Consider the following 20,958-nt stretch of genomic DNA (forward strand, 5'->3'; position numbering starts at 1 on the left):
ATCTAACTTTTCCAGACAGGTGAAACATCCCCCCCTTTTGTCTCCTTATTCCAAGCGCTACAGTCAAGGCCTCGGTGTACGTAACGTCTTGAAATGTGAAACATCCATGTCCCCTCAGGATGAACTGGAAGGCCACCTTCATTTTTCTTCTGCTGTCGTCATCAGCTCAGAATGTTTTGTCGTCAAACTACACTGTCAGAAACAGAGTTCATTTCTGTCCTTGGAGGATACAGCGTACACCACCATTGGGATCATTGCTGGACTGTTTGACTCTTTTCCACGTCCATTAAAGTAAATATATCCTCCCAAACTGCAAGGCTACAAAACAAATAATACTACTTGTAACCAGAATAATGTCTTAGACAGGGAAAAAAGTCATAAATTTGAGAATAAATCCATCATTGCATGAATAAAGCCGCCATATTGTGAGAATGAAGTCAAAATATTAACTGAAAAAAGTTGGAGTTGACAAATTTCAGTCAAAATATGATGAGAATAAAGTTGGAATTGTGACGAAAAAGTCGTAGTTGCGGAATTTAAGTCAAAATGTGACAATAATACAGTCTGGCTGCATTGCGGTTCGAATATCGCTCCCTCACTATATCACGTTTTTTCAAAAAAATAATTCATTAGTAAGTCATTGCTGTTTTGTGGTTGACTATGGCCTATTACTAGTCAAAATATATTGAAAGAGTTACTGTTATAAGGCTGCGTGGTGGTCAAGAGGTTAGCACGTTGGCCACACGTTCACAGTCTGGAGATTGGGAAGACCTGGGTTTGATTTTCCCCCGGGGCATTTCTGTGTGGAGTTTGCATGTCTCATTATGTGTGGAAGTGGTACATTTTTGGCTTCTTTGTCCTTCTTCCCCACTCCGTTTGAAACACTTTATTAAGTTTATAATAAGTAAATTGGAGAGGCTAACTAGTTAGCTCAGTAGCTTGCTCTGCTCTCGGCAGCTATCTGTTATGTCTATGAAGTGATCCCGTAGCTTGTGCAATGTGACATAAACAAAGAATAATAAAAAAGTGACTATTGGGGTGTTATTTCATGTCGGTTATTTCATGTCTTGTGTGAAAAAAGTCATAGTTGCAGAATTGAAGTCAACGTAACAATCATGAAGTCAGCATAATGAAAATACTGTCAAAATGTAAAATGTCATTATAAGGACAAAGTCATAATTGCAGGAATTCACAATTGCAAAATCACAACATTAAAGCCAGAATTTTGAGATGACAGTAGAATAAAACGATAAAGTCGTAATTGTGAGAAACAAGTCCAAATTTATGAGAATGAAGTTGAAATATTCTGAGGATAAAGTAGTTTGAATGAAGTAGAAATACAGCAACAATAAAGTTGTAACTATAAGAATAAATGTATAATTACAAGAATTAAGTCTAAATTACAGAGTCATAACTTTAAGAATAAATAAATAATCAATAGGGTTGGGCATCGAGTCTCGAGCATCCGGAATTAACATTGCGATACTCCTAGCATCATTAAAATTTTTACATTTTGATTTGATAGTTTCGATTCCCAGTCCGCCGACTGGAAAAGCCAACGAAGAACAATCTAAACGAGGAATCGGAACCTGGATTGTTCAAATTCAAACGATGCCCAACCCTAGTAATCAACAAGAATAGAGTGCTAAGTATGTGAATGCAGCCATAATTGTGAGAATAAGGTAGACAATTTACCATAAAAAGCCAAAACATTACAAGAGTAGCATTGTAATTACGTGTATGAAGTCGTGGTTGTGTAAAAAAAAAGTGCACATTTGCGACAAGTAATTTTGAGACTTAAGTATACAGTTGTCCCTTGTTTATTACAGTTAATTGGTTCTAGACTCGACCATGATAAGTGAATTTGTAGGATTCAATATTAATAAATTGAATATTTTCGTAGTTAGAGCATAGAAAACCTGTTTATGACCTTCTAAAACTTGTTTTTTTAACATTATTAGAGCATTGTAGACATGGAATAACATAGTCACCTTTACACTTATATTACCTAATGTAGTAGATAAGATAAGCGATAATCCATCATAATAAGTCACACGTTAGCATTGGGAAAGTTCCTTGTTGTAGCATTTCAAATGTAATGTGGGTCGATCGCATGGCATTAAAAAACAAAAATAGGTTGACATCAGCCAATCATCCATCTTCACTATGATATTTGTTTAGCTAGCTTTGTTTAGACCACATTGTGCAACCTTTATGCACAGGCTATGGTGTCTCTGATGTGACACAAGAGACGGCCACCGCAATCTACTCAGGTAACCAAGTTAGCCTCCAATTTAATTACTCTGAATTTAAGTATGGATTTGAAACTGAGTGTGGAAGAAAGACAAAGTAAGAAACCAAAAACGTACCACTTCCACAAGGAATTTTACTCGGTCATGTTGGACATGCCATGGCTGAAAGTTAAGTAAGGCAACGTTTCATCAACGTAACTTTGCTGATGCCTAGTGACCAGGATACTACATATGACTTGTCATTCAATATTTTTTTACTAATAAAAGGCCATAGTCAACCGCGAAACATGATAATTTATTAATTAATTAATATTTGGAAAAACATGACAGTCAGGGAGCGATATTTGAACCGCGATGTAGCAAGAGTTGACCGTATGAGGAAAATAAAGAAATAAAAAAAAATGTTGATTGACATTGTCAGAATGAGCAGGGTTTATTGATCAATGAGGTGTAGGATTATATCACACTGGAAGCTCTTTATCCTATTTCATTTCAAAACGCTAATGATTATGTTTATAAAAGCCAAACTTGTATTGGATGTCAATTTTGTTTATGTAAATAAGACACATTTTAAAGTGTGGTTATTAGCAGTCTTTAGTTGTCTTTATGAAGTGTGCTTTGGGTGAGCCTCATTAAACGGCCAATTGAATGCTCTGTCAAGCAGAACCTTCCTTTGACCCTAAAACACACACACAAACACACACTGGCACAGTCTAGCACAATCCCTTAGTCGGACATCAATAGTTTGTTTATAATTAGCCCTGGCACCTCTTGACTACTTAGAGAGAGTGATTGTTTTTCAAAATGGCCCCTGGGGTCCTGTTGACTGATTGCACTGAGCTTTGGCGGAGGACTGAAAGAGCGGAGGGGGGGGGCCTATCCGCCGTACAAAGTCCGTGGCTGGTCCAGAGTTGCAGTCTGCATTCCAGTCAAGCCGCTGTGGACCCTCGTCTGACAGCCGCTGCGATAATGTCCCAGGCAGATAGACGCTGGGGCCTCTGCTCTCAATCACTCAATTAGTGGTGCTAGCAGCCATGCTAGCACCAAACTATGCACTGGACACTCCAAGCAGACAATGTAGTGTGGCCATTACTCACAAATATGAGGACATGCATGGGAACCCCAGGATCATGTCTTTATGTTGCCGTTATGTCGCAGCTTTGAAAGAATGTTATGTTCTACCTACGCTTGTTTTGTTTATTCGCACATGGATGCACCATTTGTTTAGCAAATCAAACGAATTTGTGTCTTTCGCCGAGGAAACATTAAGTTTGCGGAATATTTTCATGTCAGCTAATCATATCGTCATTTGTTAAACACAAAAATGAAAAAAACTATAACAACTAAACACAAAATTAAAATATTACATAAAGTTACTTAAATTTTGTTTGTTTTGTGACACGAGAGCAAAATACGTTCATTATCTAAAATACAACCACAATAAAGAGTTATTAAAGTAAATAAATGTTACAATTAAAACATAAAACATTCGAAATGAAATACGATAGCGTAATTAAAGTCGAGATATTAATGGAATTGGGGAGAATGCTGTCAACATATTACATAACTAAAGACTTACTTTCACAAGTTTATTGTAGGGAATTGTAATAGAACAGTTGAAGTTAGCGTACACTATAACACTTAATTACAGAATTAGTATTTTTGCTAGTACTTTAAGTGTGTAAAAAAATATCCAAAAACATGTTCAAGAATAAGCTTGAAAAGCTCTGAAAGTACTAACAAATAACTACTACTAGCTTTTGCTAACATTGTCCTATTGCGGTGTGTAACATTGACAAATAGCAGATGACAGAGCCAATCCCTATGATGATTATTTGTTATATATTGTAGTAGTGGCAATTATATAATATAATATATAATAGTGGGTTATAAAAAAGCATGCGTCAAGTTTCGGGCCAAACGTTCTCGCCATTGAAAGGGCCGGCGCCAACCTGAAAACAACCCCTGACCCTCGGCTGACCCCTCACCTGCAGACAGCCTGCACGCTGGCCTTTGATGGCGTGTTTGCTCTCACGTACAGTAGAGGTTAACCACACACACCTTGAGAGGGCGACGTGTCGCTCCATACAATGGTTCCGTTGGCTCGCTGTTGTCTGAGCAATGAGAGGAGGATTAGACATGAAAGGCTAGCCAGAATGGCGAGTAAACAACCGCCGAGCAATCTTTTACCTGCGCCGCGTTTGGCTGGTGGATATTTGTGTCAAGTCGGCGTTCTCGCTGATTGATTCTTGACTGAGCGAGGACCCCGTTTGTACTGGTCATATTTTCATTCTTCAACCGGAAATTCCCAAACTGAAATCAGTTAATTCTACCTATGAAGCTAGTATCGTATTTGTTGTATTAGTTTTCGCAAGCTAGCTAGAGATAGCTATTTATCTCTAAAGAAAGATAGACTTACGGTAAGAACAACTCTTTGTAGTTATGAACCTATTTGTTGGACTGTAGCAAAATTTGATTGAAGACAGATTGCTAGTTAGCTAGATATACAGTACTTGTAGATAGAATTTTTAATTAAGGAAACGTAACTTATAGTTGTTATAGTACTCTGTAATAATGTAGCATATTTAGCAATGGTCAATAGAGTTAGCTACTCAGTTTTACTTGTGCTATTTACTGATGTAGCTAATTAGTCAGCAATAGATACAGTAGTGTGAAAAAGTGTTTGCCTCCTTCCTGATTTCTTTTTTTTTCACGTTTGTCACACTTAAATGTTTCAGATCATCAAAGAAATTTAAATATTAGTCAATGACAACACACCTGAACACAAAATGAAGTTTTTGAATGAAAGTTTTTATTATTAAAGGAGAAAAAATCCAAACCTCCATAGTTATGTGTGAAAAAGTGATTGCCCCCAAAACCTAATAACTGGTTGGGCCACCCTGAGCAGCAAAAACTGCAATTAAGCGTTTGCGATGCAATGAGTCTCTTACTGCGCTGTGGAGCAATTTTGGCCCACTTATCTTTGCAGAATTGTTGTAATTCAACCAAAAACAGCCCCAGACCATCACACTACCCCCACCATATTTTACTGTTGGTATAATATTATTTTTCTGAAATGTAGTGATAATTATACACCAGATGTAATGGGACACACACCTTCCAAAAAGTTCAACTTTTGTCTCGTCGGACTACAATGTATTTCAATCACTTTTCCACACAGGGCCATGTAGTTTTGGATTTTTTTTTTCTCTCCCTTAATAATAAAAAGTTTCAAAACTGCATTTTGTGTTCAGTTGTGTTGTCATTGACTAATATTTAAACTTGTTTGTTGATCTGAAACATTTAAGTGTGACAAACGTGCAAAAAAATAAGAAATCAGGAAGGGAGCAAATACCTTTTCACACCGCTGTAGATAATGTTATGAGCCGAGTATGCTATTTGTTGTATCTTGATGGAGGGACTTAACAATAAAGTTTAGTAGTTTTTGAGCCATTCGTCTAACTCAAAGTGAAGCCCTCCGATAACCCAGTAAACCTTTTTATACTTCAGTAGGCTTTTAAGGGGAATGGCATTCTTAATGTTCCAACTCTGGGAAGCCACCCAACATTTTCTCCAAATATTCATTTACTCCTCTAACTTTGTTACCAAACTGTGCTTTGTGTTGAAAGACAAGTATTTTTTTTTCTCTCGGAAGAGAAAGTAATATTCCCCCAGCTCGTTGAGCGCTGTGTAGTTTACGATGGATCGTAACAAGACTCTCTCTTTGGGACTAATGGTCATTCACATGCTAATCAGAAGTGAAGTCGTACAGTGATTTGTGGATGGGTGGAAATAGCATCATTAGTATTTTTGTGAGAGCAGAAAACAAAGTGAAACAGCATTTTGGCATTTTTATGGAGGAATACTGTTGTATGTCAGCCATGTTTGTCTTTTACAGCAGGACCCACTTTTGTTTTTACAGTATTGAGAGGTTATTAAAATAGCGCATTGCTAGGATTTTATTCACAATTTTTACAGGATATTTGTTTGGATTATGAAATATAGGAAAGAAGGGAGCAAGAAATATTTTGTCCCAGGGTACACTGTTGTTGTCATCAAATATTTACAGAAAATTAAAGTAATAACACACTGCTGCTAATATTAACATGTAAAACCTATAAAACTCGCCAGATGCATTCTATTTTGCAAAATGTCAACATGAAGCAAAAACAACAAAACAGTCTGACTTAAGATTTGGCATTTTCCCCTCTTGTTTAAGGGGGGCACAATCGACCTGGCAATTTTCCGCCTTCAGAGTTCCGTCATATTGCGCATTGTGAGTCTTATCACATCAGGTAGCTTTTATACGCGCCGTACATGTATTGTATGCTTGGCAGTGGATGGAAACACAAATTCCTAATTCATCATTTTGTTACATTGTTGAGCGTTAGCGAACTCGATTATTATTTTTCCACATTTTTTTGCAACCTTGTCTGTATAAGCACAGAATGGGAGGGACAAAGTTTTTCCATCCAGCTTTAACCATTTGATGCTCATGGAAGTGATGTTACATGTCACTTTAGAGGCTTTTTTTTTTTTTTTTTTACCTCAAATCTTGGTCTAATTGCCATTTACACGACTTAAAGGGGCATTCCATCCTCGTCCAATTCAAAGGTAATACGATATATCCCTGCTCTTCACGGGGGTTATGTTGCAGGACAACCAGCAAATGGCAAAAAAACTGTGAGTCATTGATACGCCCATTAAAAACGTTGACACACGGCTTGGGCTTTATAGCATTTGACCTGTATTATCTTGTATTTATTCATTATTACCAACCTATTGTGATTGAGGTAGATGTGTTTTCTGTGGAAAAACGACCTATTTTGGGAGGAAAAAAATATTTTTAAAATACATTTTTGGATCAAAAAATTACAGTTTTGCGTGAGTCGTGAATGTGCGAGATCCACAGTACATCACGTTGAACTTTTCCTACAAAATTTTCACAGCCATGGCTCACAGTCAAGGCTCGCATACAAAAAAAAGTTACAGTACAGATAATCAGTGCTAAAAATATGAACAGTGACATATTATGCACATTATTGACAGTTTAAAGGTGTCTTAATAACATGTTTGTGTCATGCTTCTTACTTAACACCCTTTCTAAGCCACCCTGTTCAGAGCAGCTGGTTTTGTGATGTCAGAATGTGGCCAAAACCTGACATTTTCTGACATAAGCAGCTCAAAAGAAGTCACTTGGTTTTGTAATTTCATACATGTTCTATCTGAAGTACAGAAAGACGTGGGGAAATAACGTCCTAACTTGTGGGATGAGGAAGTAGTCGTACTGTTGACTTTATATTTGCATTCAGACTTCATGTTGTGCAACCTGCACCCTGGAAAGCCAAACTATAAAAAGCCGCTATGCTGCACTCCCTTCCCTTTATGACATTAAGAAAGAAAACACACAAATTGAACGTCTCCACCCTTCAGTGACAGCAGCACCGGTGCTGGTGGCTTTGGAGGGATGAATCATCATCAATGCAGAATTTGAGCGTGAATCACGCTAGGACAATATTTAGACTGGATGTCAGCCTGGCCCTCAACTATTGTGTGACATAGCAGGAAATTCGCAAGAACAACAGTGTCGGGAATTTTGGCTATGCAAAAAAAATGACATTGATTGCTTCATCATACATTCACCTTTGCAAAGGTGACGCAACACCTCTCTTGGCTAACATAACAACGAATACGAAATGTACGAGTCATAATAAAAAAATATGCTTCCAAAGTCCAGATTCTGGCCACATATGACGCAAAACTTAAGTGTTGCTCACGACAGTTCTATCAGAAGGATTAACTTTGTTTTGCTTTTTCTTTAGCTTTTAGCAGCTTTGCTGTGCAACACAAGAAATGACATGATGAAAAGTAGAAAAATGGACACTGAATGGTATGCAGTACATTTTTTTGTCCAGTCGTCACTTACAGTGAGGATAGTGTATTTGCTTATGCAGTGGTTAACTTCTTCTTACGCTTGTGTTTTCTTGTTTTTACATTTTAATATCAAAGGCGTTCAACTTGTTTATGACAACTAAGAATGTTAAAATGTTACTTTAAATTGAGTCTGTACACTTACTGAACGTTAACAGCAACAGGTATGACTGTGGAACTGATTGACTCTGTTATTTCCTGTGGGAAAAATGGTCCAAATAAATGGAATGGATTGTTCCACTACATTACTACTGTAGTAGAGGGCAATATTAACAGTAGTCTTGTTTATGTTTGTGCAGTAACTTTCTCCTGTCTCGCTCTCTTATAACACAATTGGTCAAGGCAGATGTCCACCCCAGTCTTCTGGTTAGAGGGAAGGTTGTTTTTTTTCTTTTTTTTGTGACCAGAATTAGTCTTAGCTGATTTGGCAATGTTTTATTAAAAGAGACATTTTCCATATAGTGTTAAATCTACCTTGAGACTTGTCTGGACTTGAAAACAATCAGGAATTGCTGATGGTGTTTCCGAGAAGAGGTGTCAGTAGGAGTCAGACGCCGCCTGCGAACAGGCCGTCCACATCCCTTCCTCACTCCTCCTCCTGCAATCTGATGACAAACTGGGTTTAACCTCTCAGCTATGAGGATCCATGTGAGCTTCAGCTCCTTATTGCTTGGAGGCGGAGGAGGCGCCCTGTCAGGTGAAAGATGAATTCTGTGTACTGGCGTGTGATCCAGGATTGGAGGAAGGAGCTATGGATGGCTGCTCCCTCCTGCACACTGTGAACGCAAGGTCAGAAGCGCCTTTAGTCATCACAATGGAGACATAGTGATGATGTCAGGCGGCCAAAACTGAGCCTTTTTTGCTTCTTTTTATGAATTATTTAACATTCACATGGTGGAAAGCAGGGCTGCACGGTGGTCTAGTGGTTAGCACATTGGCCACACAGTCACAGTCTGGAGATCAGGAAGACCTGGGTTCGATTCTCCCCTGGGGCATTTCTGTGTGGAGTTTGCATGATCTCCCCGTGCGTGGGTTTTCTCCGGGTACTCCGGTTTCCTCCCACATTCCAAAAACATGCATGTTAGGTTAATTGGTGACTCTAAATTGTCCATAGGTATGAATGTGAGTGTGAATGGTTGTTTGTCTATATGTGCCCTGCGATTGGCTGGTGACCAGACCAGGGTGTACCCTGCCTCTCGCCCGAAGTCAGCTGAGATAGGCTCCAGCATACCCCCGCGACAGAAGCGGCATAGAAAATGGATGGATGGATGTTGGAAAGCAACAATGCGCAACCCCATACTAAAAAAAATACATTTTGGTCAGTGTTTTCATCACCGTTTCTTAGCTTGTGCAGAAGGATTACACAGAAAACTACTACCAATTTTCCTAAAATGTTGTTCGTGGGTGTGGCCAGGGCTCAGGAAAGCACCATTAAATTCTGCTACCTTTCCAGACCATCTACGATTGTTAATAGCGCTGATGAGTGCGTTGTAAACAACAGTAGTGTAGCAAGTGTAACACACAACAGTTGAATAGCAACATTTCAATGCGCACGCAGAGGTAGATAAAGCTGCTGACCACATGTGATAATGCAGCAACTGTCATCATCTTCAGGTTTTCTGCAGTAAATGTGAGTCTGCTTACTTGTCTAACTTCCCGTGTAGATTCTTCTGGCAAAAACACCAAAGAAAAAGCACAACACACTGTTTTTTGTTTTTTTTTTACTTTACATTAATAATTTCCCCACAAATTTTTGATAATTTTATCCAACTTCACAAGTTCCACCACAAGTTCAAACATGTGATGTTAGTAATGCTAGCATGTAGACATCTAGGCTGGGTCTTCTGAAGGGTGCAGCCCCTGAAGTCTTGTATCTGTGGTTCTTGAGGACCAGGAAAGCTGTACTGCTTTGAATTCTGAGTAAAGGCACACAGACACTTGATGTGTTCCCAGTGTGGACCTTTAAATGAAGCCTCTAATCCAGCACTGCATCTTTGTTGGACCGGCGTTGTCTACTAATTGACTCTCCTGTGTCCAGGATTAAACAACAGGCCAAGTCTGTCCACATTTCCAGTCTCCGCGTTTCCTCTGACGTAATTTCTCAGACAACAGAAAGCTGACGTAGCATGAAAGATGGTGTTGTTGTAAGTGACCAGGCGTCTCTGTCACACACTTTGTATGTATTATCTCTACGGGACGGGAGAAGTTATCTTGGGGGACTCATTGTGTGTAAGTGAGAGTAGGAGGGAGGGAGGCGGTCAGGCTCTACTGCGCATACACGAGGTGTCGTGGAGACTGAGGCTGCTGTCCTGCATCCAGAGGAAAGTCTTGGCTCCAGAGGGGGTTGCTGCTGGGAGCGCTGTCCTCCCCTCTGGCCCCTGCTGGGCCATGCATGGAGACAGTAGGATGGGGCCGGGGTGTTAAGAGAGAGGGGGTGCTGGTGGGCCGGCTCTTGCCCTCTCCCTGACAGGATCTGGTCAATGTCCTGCTGCCGAGGGTCGCGGCCCAGCTTACACACACAAACTTATCTCCAGTGCATCTGCTGGGCCGCCTGCACAGTCAGGCTGTCTCCATAGCGGGCCACGGGCGCTTTCCTGTCCGGAGGGGGGGTGCAGGAGGAGAGGAGGATGGTGGAAGAGGATAGAGAGAGGAAGGAGGCAAGGGAGGGAGGGTTGTGGGGGTTCAACTGCAAAGTGGCTGAGCTGTGTGGAAAACACGAGCCGCCTCCAGGGTAACAAGACCACTTTTGAACTTCTACTAACAAAAATAGCTCTGATGACGACCCCGCTACCTCGCCGTCCTCCAACGGCCTGAACCCTCCTGTGTCCGTTCTCACTGCCGACAAAGACCTTGGTTCAAATAATTTCAAATGAAGTTCAATAATTGTGTGTTTGTCACTCTCATGGCTGTTGGATGAAGGCGACCTCTCAGTGACCAAGCGTTACATGGAGGTCCCTTTGGTGACTCATTTCATCATCTCAACAGCGCCGCTTCCAGTTCTCATGACCTCATGCGTTGCAGAATGCTTGAAATCTGCTGCTTGTGTTTTCTGTTCTCTGCCTCTGCAAAACCCTGTTTCTCACCAGCGACAACCAGCTAGGAGGCGCCAGAACAGGAAGAGGGTAAAATTTTAATTAAACATAATAACAATATAGTATATAATATTAATATTTAGAATTTAGACAATTTTTCTGGAAAAAAATGCCCCAAACGTCATCATTATCATCATCAAATCTCGAGAGACTTCAGCTCAGTGAGCAGGTGTGTTTAAGTTTTTCTTTGGCTTTTTTTTGTTGCCACCACAAAAGGGTACCAGTTGGAAAAAAGAAAAAGTGTGATGATAACCATAGAACCAGACGTGGGGTTTGGCTGCGCAATACAAAATGAACAAATCAAAATATCAATTATACAGTATATGCAATTTACAGAAAGCTAGCTAAGGTAAATACACTTATTACATTTAATTACTGTATACCCATACAGGTCAGAACAGATGAATTCCCATACTTGGTGTCAGAAGTGTTGTATCTTTGAGGTTCCACTGTTCTTCTAGAATGTATGACTAGAACAAAGCTATGCTTCAATGTAGAGTATTATGTACAAAGCTGACCTGTTGTTGGCCTCTTGTATGATCTGTGCTTTCTTTTTAAGTGTTGCACATTTTGGCTGTAAAAAGGAGCATGATTGCTCAACGCTAATCCCCCTCATCCATTGCACCTGCAATAAATCCTGCATGCATGATACCGACACACCTGACATGGACACACGCGCACCTATAAAAGCTGGCTCTCACGACTCCCCCCATCTGCTCCTCATTGGCTCCAATGTCAAAGAAAGACCTTGCAAAACATGACACAAGGCCATCTTTAGTCATGTGACCCCCACTAGGGAACGTCAGCCTTTTAACCCTCTTGATGCAAACATTTTATAGCTGATTTTCAAAAAAACATTTTTTTAGAATGGAGGCTGCAGTGAGGGAAGAAGAAGAAGGGAGGTGAGACGACCTCTGTAATGTACATTCTGTTCTACTTCGGCTGTGATTTCCAAGGTTGCTTGTCTGTGTGTGTGTCTGTGTGTGTGTGTGCATGCGTCCGTGTGCGTGCGTGTGTGCATGTGTGTGTTAGGTGGTGCCAGGCACAGCGTCTCCTCTGCCTCGCTCCGTGTTGACCCGACCCTGGACTCTCCTCCCACTGCATGGGTGAGGCTTGGAAGTTGCAGCACATAACCACACTTACTGATCACTGGTATGTGCACACACACACACACACGCACACACACACACACACATATATACAATCCTGATCAAAATTTTAAGACCAGTTAAAAAAATTGCAAGAATTCAGATTTTGCCCTGTTGGATCATAAGGAGGTTCTAAAGAGAACTTGAAAATGCAAAGAGAAGAAGTGAGACAAAAAAAAAGAGTAAGCAATTTATTGCAAACAAGCATGAAAGTGAAACAGGCTGTTCATCAGCTGATCAAAAGTTTAAGACCAAAGCTCAAAAAACCCCGAAACCCCCTTTAAAATAGAAATTAAAAAAAGGACTCAGTAATGAGTAGCTGCGCCATTTTTGCTAATCATCTCAAAAATTGGTTTAGGCATACTCGATGCCAGTGTGTCCAGGAGGCGAGCGGGAATGTTGCTCCAGTTGGTGAAGATGGCTTCACGGAGGGCATCCACTGTCTGGAACTGATGTCCATTTTTGTAAACTTCCCTTGCCATCCATTTCCAAATGTTCTGAATTGGATTTTGATCAGGGTAACACGCAGGATGGTCCAAATGAGTGATGTTATTCTTATGGAAGAAGTTCTTTGTCAGGCCTGGCATTGTGAACTGCAGCGTTGTCCTGTTGAAAAAGCCAGTCATTACCACACAGACGAGGGTCTTCAGTCACGAGAGATGCCCCCTACAACATCTCCACATAGCTAGCTGCCGTTTGACACCCCTGCACAACCTGAAGCTAGATTGTTCCAATAAAGGAAAAAACACCCCAGATCATGATGGCGCCCCCTTAACTGTGTTGTATGGAAAACATCTCAGGTGGGATCTCCTTGTCATGCCAGTAACGTTGGAAGCCATCCGGACCATCAAAGTTACATATTTTGTCTCATCAGAGAATAAAACTTCCCTTCACCTTTCAATGTCTCATGTTTTGGTGCTTTTGTGCAAATTTGTGCTTTTTTGCCTTTGCCATCAAGAGATCACGACAGTGTGAATACTGGCTTTTCAAGGCTGTGGTCTTAAACTTTTGATCGGCTGATGAACAGCCTAACAGCCAGCTTACTCTTTTTTTTGTCTCACTCCCATTTCTTCTTTTTGGATTTAAAACCTCGACTTAGAACCTCCTGATTCAACAGTGCAAAATGTAAATTCTTGCCATTTTTCAACAGGGCTTAAAATTTTGATCAGAAGTGTATACACAGTTCATGTGTGCACTCACAGGACGGACAAACTGACGCTCGCTGGACAGAAGATTAGGTGCACCACTTAATAATAAGTGCCAATCATTCATCTTCTATTCCACTTTAGCCTCGCTAGGGTCGCGGGGGTATACTGGAGCCTATCCCAGCTATTGTTACCTTTTTTGTAGTATTTTTCATAGTTTGTCACTGATGTAGAAACTGGTCGTTGAACCTGGAAGTGTTCCGGCTTCAGAGGTAGTATCAGAGTCTTAACTGGGATGGTTTCTGTGTGAACGTGTATTTGGCAATGTGAAGTTTCTCACACAACACTCACTTCTCCCGCCCTGTTGTGTTGAAAGCAATTGTTACTGTGCAACGAGTATTTTACTGTATACTGTATGTGACTCCCGATGCACTCACATTGTCATGCATCTCACTGTTGTACAGTATATTGTGAAGGATCTCTGTGTAAAAGGAGGACCACGTTATGTGTTTCCTGAGTTAGTGTCTATTTGGGGTGTGGTGTTTATTCATTCACCCAGTGATTTATTGGGATATGATGTCTATTATTATGTCATTTGAGGAAATACGATATACTATATGAATGCATGCTAACATCCTCCATTGGCAGAGGTAATGAAAATACCTTCCCACCACCTTCTGATGACTTCCTGTTAATTCACACAATGGCAATCACACCGCCAGAATTCAAGTACGTGCTTTCCCTTCATCCCACTCTGGCTTCCCATCAGCCAACACTCGCCGTTGATAAGTGAAACAAATATTCCCACGTGCAATAACCTCGCCAGGCATGCCAAGGTACATTCCAGGGAGTGTGTTGCCCTGATTTAAGGCTGTCTTGTCCAAGGCTGGGCTCTTTCTATGTGTGTGAACGAGCACACGTCATCCCGTCGAAGCGCCTGATCCTATCTTAGCCCTTAAGTCTAGTCTCAACCATTCACGTCCAAATGAATATAAATGAGTGTTTTCGTAATGGGACCTAAATGTAATGTTACCCAAAACACTCTTAAAAGCAGCAACCTCATCTGGAGGGAAAACAAATGGAAGGGAAGTGGCGCCAAACAAGGGGAAAAAAAGCTAGTGAATAATCACATCCGCGCTTGCGATGAGGAGGACAATTAACAGTAAAGCGAGACGAGTCGTGCTCACATGTGAAGTGTCACAATGTAACCCAGATGAAGCTGCTAACATTGTGATAAAATGTGTGTGTTTCTGTGCGGCAGTGAAACAAGCCCACATTCTTGCACTAAAAACATTACAAAGTGACAAATGGGAAGGAGTGCAAAGGTCAAAGCAGCGGGAACAAATCACTGGATGTGACGCGCATTCGACCAAAAGCCCTTTACACGTTTGGATGAGGAAATATGAACAGCGAGCTTCCTAGGAAAGCAGCTTTTTCAAGTGGAAGACTCAAACAGGCAGAGAATGTGTCATAGTTATAAATCATCTTGCCTACAACAGTTTAGTATGAAATTGTACAATAAACCCCACACACACCTCCACAAACTTGGAGGATGCACTTTTCAGAAAAAGGCAATATTTTGTCACAAAAATATTTTACAATAGAGGAACTTCCCAGTGCAAACTGTTTTTCAACAAGCATATATGCAAGAATAGTTATTTAAATGTAATTAAAAATATGACAGGTACTGTATGTTTGCAGCATTGTAACGGTTGACGAAAACTAATTGTAGTAGATTTTGTACGTTCTCCAGAGGTAATGATGGCTGTGATGTTATGATGCCTTCCATACAACTGGTAAATTTGAAAATTTCAACCTCAGACTAGGAAAAGTGTATGGAACACTACTCAAAGTGCAAATTCCTACTATTTAATCCACCTGCAGTGCCAAACAACAGAGTTACTGAGTTTGTCTGCCATGTTTTTTTGTTTACTCTCAACTGGAAGGCTTTGAGGTCGAACCAGGAAGCTCCAAGTGGGATACTTCCTACTTGCCAGCAAGTCTGGAACGCAGCATTGCCCTATAATAAGATTGACATCCCTTACACTGCTAACGGCCACTAGGGGACACATATTTGCATCGTATCTGTAAATTGTTCTAATAAAATGTGGTGCATTAAATAGCAATTTTAGTCAAAACTTTATTTATTTATTTTTTCCAATGCAATTTCTAAGGGCTTTCATAATTTCTAATCCTTTTGTAGAAAATCCGACTAAATGGTGGCTCCAAACAGATCTACCCAATACAAAACAATAATGTATGAGGGCTGTCAAAACCTGACAAAGTCCTGGTTCTCCCCTCCAGTGTAAATGTCTGAGTCCAGGACCCGAGCTGACCCCGCATGTTAGCCTTTGTTTGGCAGACGCCCCGGTCCCCTTTAATCTGGCCAAGAGATAAATCCTTTGCTGGACCTGGCCCGACTCATTTGAAAGTACTGCTCGGCCATCTCCATAGATCAACATAATACGGCATGTTTGATGTTGTGGGAAGGATGGGGCTAAAGGAGGAGAGGGGAGGGGGCGGGTTGGCCATGGCACACGGGTGGGCCCTCGCTCTTGCTCCTAGTAACAAAGTCATCAATCCAAAAAGGACCTCTAGAGTCCACCTCACTGCACCACAGCCGACCAGGCCTGTTGCCCTCTTGACCACAGAGAGGCATCTCTCAAGCGGGATAAGGATATCTGTCTGTGTCAGACTGTGCGATGGCAACACATTCCTACTTCCACATCGTATATAGGGACGCTTACATCACGCTGCCTTTAACTGACCATGTGTTTCAAAATATTTCCAAAATTTAATAATGTGAGAAAACATTGACGTATCCAATTATTTATTTATTTACCATAAAATTATCCAATTAACGCTCCATTAACCTGCAGGAAACCTCCTAATGTAGCTTTTATTAACTCCAACTGCATTTGAAGGGTCATGAGTGATCAGCATCCAGCAGCTTTATGTACCTCTGCATGCGCTTTACAATGTTGGAATGGCTACTAGGCTGTTGGCGTGAAACTCGTATTACACTTGCTGTACTGTTTGAAATGAACTCTTCTGCGCTATTAATGCAGGCCAGTTTGCTTCTTACCGCTATTACAACATTGGTTCTGTTGCTGCTGTGTTGCACAGTATAGTTCTTAACAGACGTGCAAGTAAGTCACACATGTGCAAGCAAGTCTCAAGTCATAACCTTCAAGTATCTGATTTTTGAGGTGCAGATCTTGCATACCAGTGTTTCAAAATAAAACATAATTTCTAACATAGGCTAACTTAAAAAAAATGCAAACATTTTATCAAAGAGCTTAAGTCCTTTCGAGTCAACTGTCCTAAGTCTAAGTCAAGTCTCATGGCATGAAGACCAGCAAGATCTTTTTACAGTGTTAGCCAAGCAAGTCTCATGTCCTCCAATTTGTGACCGGAGTCATGTGACTTGAGTTGTTTTATATACTATAATGAGTTTTGACTTAAATAAGAAATAACAGCCTCCTTCCAATTAATGCCACTAGTGACATCTAGTGGCCAGTAGACTATTTGTATTTTGGTTCATTTAGAACCCAGGTTCCCAAAGCATGGTATGTCATAGGAGGTACGTGAATAAAAATGAAGAACAATTAGTGCTTAACGCTCACAATTACGAGCGTGCCTGAACGCCTCACAGTGCAGGGCGCACAGTCAGAGCAGAGAAAAGGAAGTAGACAGAGCATGAAGTTATTCATTGCTCTGTGTGAGTTACAGTATATGAACAAATAAGTAAGTGTGATGATTATGTTGTGCATTAAGAGTGTTTAATCTCGAAGATTGAATTTATATCGATGTTCCAATACCCGCACTGTGAAATCCTGGCAATGTCTGTGCGTGTCAGGATGAGAGAGCAGGGATTCCGGCGAAAATGAGGCTTTATCATTGGTTGTACGTATTTTTGTACTTAGCGCACTGCTTTGTCACGTTAAACTATCCTTTTCAATTTGGCATCAAATTAAAATGCAGACTTAAATCATACCGATAGCGAGTGGACAAATGTAAAGCTTCAAAGTTCAACCCATGCAAACGGAAGGATCCCAACATCCATCTGAAATAAACGATACATAGGACGAATACTTATCAATTTATCAGTGCTCATGTAAAACTTTTATCAATATTTGGCCACGCAAAATACTATTTTTTTTTACCAGAATTACTTACTTAATATAAAATGTATTAATCATGTTCAATATTTCAAGGTCATGAAGATTAAGCAAAGGTTTATGTTTTTAAGTGTGTAGGAGTAGGGAGTGCATGGCTTCAAGTCACGTGTCTGAAGGGGTACTGACTGAAAAGTTTGGGAAGCACTGATTTAGAACATTCCTATGCTTGAAAATGCTTAAATTAGGCCAAGAGTACATAACATTTGATTAAATGTACACTTTTTGGACTAATAATAGGCTAATAACAGCGATCATTTATCAATTTATAAATTTTTGAAAAACTGCCATAGAGTGAAGGAGCGATGCAACATAACTGTGATTAAAAAAGAAGGGTTTTATAAAAGACATGAGACAACTAGTAGTTCTTTACATAGTATCATCGCCCTCTATTGGCCTGGCATGCAGATTACAGCCCTTTTAGTAGTTTTTGCTGGCCCTTACGCCTCTTTATTTGGATGCCGAGTGGCCTGCTGTGACATACATTGCATTAAATAGCAGCCATGCAGCTATAAAAAGCATACCCCTTACTTTATACACAGTATCATTCCCTCATCATCGACACGCTCTCACATCATCCATCTTGTGAAAGTGAGTGATCCTTGCCACCGACTGCATCAGCGGCCTATATAAGTGTCGCCCATTAAAAACCCCAGGCAGACTTCAGGGAGCTCTTTAGATTCTTCCGATAAGTCCGTTAAGACAGGACCTCAAGACACAGGCCCCACACACTGGCTCTTATCTAAAGCCTTCATCAACGCACACCTAATGCTGATAGATTTGATCCTCCAGTGGGGAATATGCACGAGGGTTCAGGGGCCCAAATTAGAATGTATGAGCATGATGCTGTGTGTGTGTGTGTTTGTGTGTGTGTGTGTGTGTGTGTGTGTGAGTGAGTGCCCAACTAAGGCAAGTCTGCAACATCACCCTGAAATAGCCTGACTGGCATTTTAATTGCTTTACCCTGCAATGCCTCAAAATGCTACTGGTACAAAAAAAAAGATTCCCATACATTCCCAAGGAAGAATAGCACAACATAAAAAAATGATTCTGTGCAATTTTAGGCTTTCATAAAACTGTCTATAACTATAATTCAAACTATAAACTTATATATAAACTATAAACTTCAAACTATAATTGAATTTAATGTATTTAATGTTTTGGTTAGGATAACTAGTTTCTCTATAGCAAATGTTTTCCACACACTGAAAAATCAAAGAATGTGGGGACCAATTGGATATTTTTAATTTCGTAAACACACTAAAACCAATTCTATGTCCTAAGGAAAAAAAATAGCATGAATGACTAGTATTATTAGTATCAACATTTCAAATATTTCTTGTTACATTCCAACTTTTTGCTGTTTTTAAAAATATTAATTTTTGCTGTTTTTTTTTTTTTTTTTGCAGGCTACAAAAGGCCCCCAGGCCGCACTTTGGTCACCCTGTCCTATGGGTTTTAAGATCAGCCAGCACTGGTTCCTCCACCTTCAAGGCTCCGTTATAGTGCCAATGAAACATGCCCTTTAATCATTGCGAAACAGTCATGGAATAGGAAGCCTGGTACACAGGAAGCAGAGCATTTTCTTTTGCCTAGGGCAGCCGTCTCTGTGTGCTGCAGAAGAGGGCTGATGGGACCCTTAGATTAACTTCCTACTTACTTACTTACAAGCATAGGCCATAGGTGTGCATTGAAAAACACAAGACTAAATTCAGCAGCAGCTGCAGTATATTATCTTAAGTAATGTGTTTTCGTCAAACATTTTGGAGAATAAAAAGCCGTTTAGGGAATAACGAGTGAAGTTAACAATAGATTAAGATGGCAAAATAAGCAAGCTCTCTACAGATATAACGCCACAAGTCTTGTAAGCATTAGGTATAACTTACAATGGGATCACGTAACCTTGTGCAACAGCAGAATCTAGTGGTCAAAAGTGTAACAGTAGCCTGTGCAAAGATTGTTTACATGCAGTTTGTCAATGGTTTAGTGTTCTGGTGCTTTGCCATTTTTTTAGGTACACTTGCACAATCTAATGAGATCCAATTCAAAACTTCTTCCAGTAAATGACTCACTTTTATTAAATATATTCACTTAATAATATGCTTGTTTTTGTGGTTGTAGTTTGCATTATGATATACAGGGTACAGTCCTGATCAAAATTTTAGGACAGGTTGAAAAATTTCAAGAATTTACATTTTGCACTGTTGGATCTTAAGGAAGTTCTAAGTAGAGCTTCAAAATGTCCATCCATCCATCGGGTCGCGGGAGCAGCAGCCTAAGCAGGGAACTTTATGAACATCATTAAATGCATAAACCTTACCAAGCATGATTTCAAAGTTTAAAAACCTCCCAGTTTTGGCCTCGGTCTCCTCCTGTCGTTGACTGTCTCTCTCAGATTCTTTCGTAAAAAAGTCCAGAATCGTATTTTGCTGCATTATACTTTTCCACACTGGGATGTAGCAGAGGGCTGAAATCAGTTGGCTCAGCATCTCCCACATTCGCATAATTGAGCTATTAACTCACTGTAATTGAAATAATAATAGTAACAGTAGTACAGCAATCGTGTTCTGAAAACAAATAGAGTGATGGTAAAAAAAAAATTGATGGGACGACAGTGGATTCCAAAAGTTGAATAAACTGTGATAACGTGGCGTGCTGTCCACATATGGCCACGTTGTTTACATCTTTAATTTAGCTCACTTCCTGACCATCCAGACTGTATGCTGACTACAATAAACATATCTCACCATGAGAATTGTTGGTGGGCTAGGGTGGCTATGATTCACAGCAAATAACTACGATGTGTAGCGTTACATACAGCAAGTGATTATAGAGCTAATATAAAACGCAACGTCACAGTCCTATTTAGTATTGTAGATTTCTGTAGATTTACTGATTTAAAAATACAACCTACAATTAACAGGCTAATGTGGTCGCTGTCTGATCATTGCCTAATCGTTTAGGAAATGCAGTAGATTGCAATGAAATTAGATATCGGTGTTAGCTGGCTAGTTATAACTAGTGACAACCTACAATTCAAAACATGGCGAATATTCACATGGAGTAGCAAATGATTGAATATTTAATCAAATTTGAGTGACATTACTGTGAAAACCAATAATTATGCTTAATTAGTTACATTTATATGCTCCTTTCAGTCTCCGCTCTCCCACTAGAGTGTGGTATCCACATAAACTCCTCTTACCCTTTCG

General features: G+C 40.1%; 1 long non-coding RNA gene across 1 annotated transcript; it reads left to right on the forward strand.

Annotated features, from left to right (window-relative positions):
- Positions 1-252: 252 nt before the first annotated feature.
- Positions 253-19,426, forward strand: LOC129171049 (uncharacterized). The gene is made up of 3 exons (XR_008566727.1): positions 253-291; positions 12,308-12,427; positions 19,156-19,426. It is a non-coding gene; the product is annotated as an uncharacterized LOC129171049 (long non-coding RNA).
- The last annotated feature ends 1,532 nt before the right edge of the window (positions 19,427-20,958 follow it).

This window comes from Dunckerocampus dactyliophorus, chromosome 2 (genome assembly GCF_027744805.1).
Source record: "Dunckerocampus dactyliophorus isolate RoL2022-P2 chromosome 2, RoL_Ddac_1.1, whole genome shotgun sequence".
Taxonomy (NCBI): domain Eukaryota; kingdom Metazoa; phylum Chordata; class Actinopteri; order Syngnathiformes; family Syngnathidae; genus Dunckerocampus; species Dunckerocampus dactyliophorus.